Below are 5598 nucleotides of genomic sequence, written 5' to 3' on the forward strand. Positions count from 1 at the left end.
CCCATGTGATCTTGTGGTCTGTGAGGTGTGAATTGCAGTCCTTGCTGAAGCGTGTCTTTTCCGCAGCCAGTGTGAATTGAGCTTAAGGCGGCTAAAGCTAGGCTAGGTCCTTCCTGTTAATCCAGGACATGTTCCAACTCAGCTGTTGGGCTCACATTAGCACAATTCATAGCTCTATATTTACTGTACAAAAGGACAAAAAAAAAAGGGAATCAAGCTAATTTCCTTTGTAAGGATGTTTATCCTTTGTTGCGTAACAACCACACTTTCTCCTCTGATGTTCCGAAGCAGACTGAGCTATGGGGGTAGGAGGTAGAGGTTAGCAGAATGTGGACCGATGGAGTGAGGATAAGAGTATAATGGATGGATGCGACTGCCAGGACCTGTCGGCAGAGATGAATGGATGTTTCCAAGATGAAGCAAGTAAGACATTAGAGAACAGTGATGTAGTGAATCATGTTCGAACAAGTGCGTTCCCGTGTGCGCTTTAGTGACTGCGTGGGCGAGCAAAAGATACAAGTGTGTGTGTGTGTGCATGTGCAGAGGAGTGTCCCAAGCTGCAGGGTGCCACCCCTGACAGCGGCCCTCCAAGATGGGGAAAGTGCTCTGAAATAGATGTCGGTGACTTCCGAGGGCGGCAAAGATGAATCTGTGCGTCTGATTACAGGAGAAAAATAGCAAACGCCAAGGAGATAGAAATGGCAAACAAAGAACACCAGAAGGGATGGGGAGCGCTTTGCAGAGAGAGAGAGAGAGAAAAAAAGACAGGGTGATAGAAAACACATAGAAAGCAATCTTCCAAATATGTAAATAGATGACCAAATTGGAGTAAACAGAGAAATACATCCTAGACGAACACAAACGGAATATTTTATCGTAACTGCTCTTTTGGACAAAGCACTTGGGATTGAAATCTAATAATGCAATTATTATTGTCATTATTATTATTGGCATTAACACATTCATTGCCAGACCAGCAGAAAATATGCATCATTTGACGTCTTTTTCCGTCCATGGCAGTGAATGAGTTAAATTTTGACATCATGATAGAATTGTAATGTTTTCAAAAATGTACAGTACAGTCCAAAAGTTTGGACACGCACGCACACATCTCATTCAATGTGTTTGCTTTATTCTCATTACTATGTCCATTGTAGATTCTCAATGAAGGCATAAAAACTAACAACGAACATATGTGGTGTTATGTACTTAAAAAAAAAAAGTGAAATAATTGAAAATGTGTTTAGATGGTAGATTCTTCCAAATAGCCACCCTTTGCTCTGATTACGGCGTTGCACACTCTTGGCATTCTGACCTCTGTGTACTCATTCAGTACTGTTGGAAAACCATTTCAGGTGACTACTCTTGAAGCTCATTGAGGGAATGTCAAGAGTGTGCAAAAAAAAAAAACTCATCAGAGCAAAGAGTGACTATTTTGAAGAAACATGTTTTCAATTTCACCTTTTTTTAAGTACATAAATCTACCTGTGTTCATACTTTTGATGCCTTCAGTGAAAAAGCTACAATGTAAATAGTTGTGAAAATAAAGAAAATACATTTCATGAGGTGTGTCCAAACTTTTGGCCGGTACTGTACATGTTGAGACCCATTTTAAGTTGATCCAGATCTTAGGTGAGCTACAGTAGTAATTGGTCAAGTCAACTGAATTACTGTCTCATTTGATTTATTTATTTTTACATTACACAAATCTGGCATTTGATCATGGCCGTGTAGACTTATACAGATAACAATTGTTACCCACAGTAACACCTGGTGAGAACCTACAGCTGTCCTGCTGGCAGGTTGGAAACAATTTCGCCAGAATTTCACCGGAAAACTCCACATTGAAATGGCACGAGGCCAACTCAAAGGCCCCAAAAGTTCCATCTTAAGTACTTTTTTAACTGTATGTCTCTGTTTCTCTTTAATCCCACATCTTTTCCATTCAATTTCTTTTCACATGGAACCTTCTGAATACATGACCTTTGGGGGCAGATACTGAAAATGCATCTTGGACAGAGCAGAAACGCTGAACGATTGCATCCATCGAGTGGCCCGATCTGGCGAACCCGAGTGTCAGCAGATGCTCTGTAACTTCTCCCCACACATCGGAACATATGGCTCTATTCAGAGAGGTGCACTTTGTATGAATATTAATATACTTCCAGCATGCAATAAGTACCCTCACAGGAGGCCAGTTTAACTTGAGTGAACACTTGGTGGCATGTGTTAAAATGATTCATCCCACGACTTGGGGTGCCGAGGGAGTGAAATGAAAGATGGCCTCATCCACAAGCAATTTCACCCTTCTGATTATGTTTTTATTGTGTTGTCCTGTTACGCAGTCAATATTCTGTCTCGCTTCATCCCTCATAATTTAGCTAGCAATCAGATCACATCAAACAGACAATGTATTTTGTTCCCAAAAAAACGGTGAGTTTAGAACAGGTGCACATAACTGTTCAAGAAGCTAAACAATATTGCCAAATCCAAAACCACGTCATTGTAATATACCGTTTGTCCACAGGAAGGGACTCGATGAACCAGCCGATTTAAAGAGTACAAAGTATTTTTGATAGAATCAGCAACGTATCAGGATAATTACAGCGCGGGGCTTTCTCATCTACACGCAGGTTTGATGGGAAAAAAAAAAGCCCCCGATTAACTGAGTACAAAAGTCTTTAAAGCAGTTGCCGTGCCCCACTTGCATGAGAGGATGAAGCTTGCCAGCGAGAGATAACAACAACTCTGGCAGGCTCAGACTGACTCTAATCGCTTGTTGTTGCTGAGATTGTCGCTCAGTCGTTTTCCTGGATGTTATCGCTATGATGCTATGTGGTTGTTATGGAAACATTGTGTGACTTTGAGAAGCCATTAGACTGAATAATATACAGTATTGAGCTATTAGGCTGAGTCGAAAGGTCCGAACGGAAAATAGTAATATCTAACAGTATATACCAACATAGGTTTGGGTAAGTCAACTCAAGTCAAGTCAATTCATTATCATTATTAACTCATTTACTCGCCGCCATTTTCACATTTCGCAATCCCGTTCGCTCCCGGCTGTTTTACTGAATTTTGATTGATTTTGCAAGGCCCACAGAATATTGTGTTCAATTGCTATAAAAGAATGGAACCTACCAAAAGAAAGATTAAAGTCTCTTCTTTCATCAGGAAAAAAAGTATGTTTCTATCTGTTTCTGTTTTGCAGCAGTTAGCATTAGTAGAGAGCTAAGTTTCATCAGTTTTCACAAATCTATTTAAAATTGTAAGTAATTTAGCTTTTTTTTCTAGATGGCCCTGGTTGATATCCTTTGCTCTGCTGCCACCTGCTGGCCGTTTGTGTAATAGCTACCATTTCTGCAACCGTTCTTTGCAGTTGAGAGGCTACATCAAAGCCTTCTGTATGCTCTAGCATAAAAAAAACAAAAACAAAAAAAACGTATAAATACGTCTTTGGGACACTTAAAACATACTAGTAGTGATAAATGGTATTTTATTTACATAGCGCTTTTCCACCTTACAAGGCCCTCAAAGTACAGCAACTGGTGGTTAGGTATCTTGCTCAAAGGGTACTTCGACATGGTCCCAATGGCATGGGATCGAACCCACAACCTCTGGATTGTTAGACAATTACTCTATCACTGAGCCACACCATCCCAAGTGTAGTAGTATTTCATTCACAATTGGTTTTAACTGTGAAAAAAATGAACAATATGAATTGAATGAACAATAACTTTGTATTTTTCGAGTCCTTGCGGCGAGACAAATCAAGGTTAGATTCACTCAGAGACAAGCCACCGGTGACAAATAACACACAAACCTTATTTTATTCCACAGAGATGACAATGCAACCTGAAATATAGTTCTTGTTGCATTATTTCTCACAAAAGAGGCGCCGTTTTGCCATGTTTCTAATGTTGATCACATACGCAAGACAAATGTCTTCGCTTCTGCAAGTCAACTTGGCCAATTGTGAATCTATCCTCCCTCAGCCTCGGGCAACCCATCTGGGACACTTATACTGAGGTTCCTGGTTCTGTTTGACTGAATCTGTGCTCTTGTAGCACACGCTTACAAGGAGAGGTAGCCGGGTGAGGATACCGCATGTCTGTAAACTGTCAGCACCATATGTTCATTCCAAATCTGTGAATCAGTGTGCAAACTGTGATCCAAGGTTGCTCCAAGGTACATATAAAAGAAATCTCTTCAGAACACAGTATACCGTCTGTGCTTTTGTAAAAGAAGAATCATTTTAATATTTTTCGTGACGTTGAAGCACATGAAATATGTCACATGCTGCTTCCAGAGGTTGTGGGTTCGATCCCATGCCATTGGGACCATGTCGAAGTACCCTTTGAGCAAGATACCTAACCGCCAGTTGTTGTACTTTGAGGGCCTTGTAAGGTGGAAAAGCGCTATGTAAATAAAATACCATTTATCACTACTAGTATGTTTTAAGTGTCCCAAAGACATATTTACACGTTTTTTTTGTTTTGTTTTTTTATGCTAGAGCATACTTTGATGTAGCCTTAGAAATAAATTGCCGTGAAATGTAGTGTTTAGGGATGTGCAACTTAACTTGTAAGTAGGCTGGTGTTCACTTACGAGGACATTATACTGCCATTTAGTGGTGGAAGAACACGTTGCCGGTTAGATTCAAGATGGCTGCCAACACACACAGAAGTTCCAAACATTGACCAGGTAAAAATTCTATCAAAACGCGCGCACGCACACCCAATCGATCGGGGTGGAAAGTCGACGACCTCGCAGCGGTGGTCTATGCGCTCTCGCCAACATCGAAAGTAGAGATGATCTTCGATTTTCTACTAGTGCTGTCAAAGTTAAAGCGTTAACTAATTAATTAATCACAAAAAAATATCGCATTAATCCTTGCATTACCACAGATTAATCACACTATTAATTTTGACCGCAGATGATCCTTTTTAGCCAACAGCGGATGGTTACGTTAAAAGTAGCTGTTGGCGTTTGATCAATAAACATAACTACATGCATTAAAGTAAAGCATTTAATAAATGCTTACATATGCCGTAGGTCATTTTTCCCCCCATTTTACATTATGCATATAATTAATTGATTAGAAAAAGCAGAATGAGCGTGTGCAGTGGATCTAAATTTTTGAAGACGTCCTCATCATATTAAATGTCGAAAAAATTAACACATAACAGGTGCGCTTCAAATTTAGCGGGCAAAATATGTTGGGGAAAAAAATCTTTTTTAAGTCAGTGATTAATTATTATTAATCAAAAAGATGTGATTAATCTGATTAAAAAATGTAATCGTTTGACAGCTCTAAAAAGTACTTCACACATGTCAATCGCCTGCATGGACTCAGAAAATCGGTTTCTGCTTCCAAGCCGCTTCCATTGGCTGGGAAGCAAGTTTGTGTTTACGCCCACAACGGCGCAAAAAAAGTGACTTCTAACTGTGAAAATACCAAAAGAATGAAAATTCAATGCGCACAGTCAAACCGCACTTTAGACTTGCACTGCGCACAAAAATAGGGCACTACGTTTAATATTTGTGACTTTTATGTTTTTCGTTTCATTTTTTGTGCCATTAGACGCAGGAGGGAGG

The sequence above is a fragment of the Festucalex cinctus genome, chromosome 9 (genome assembly GCF_051991245.1).
Source record: "Festucalex cinctus isolate MCC-2025b chromosome 9, RoL_Fcin_1.0, whole genome shotgun sequence".
In the NCBI taxonomy this organism is placed as follows: domain Eukaryota; kingdom Metazoa; phylum Chordata; class Actinopteri; order Syngnathiformes; family Syngnathidae; genus Festucalex; species Festucalex cinctus.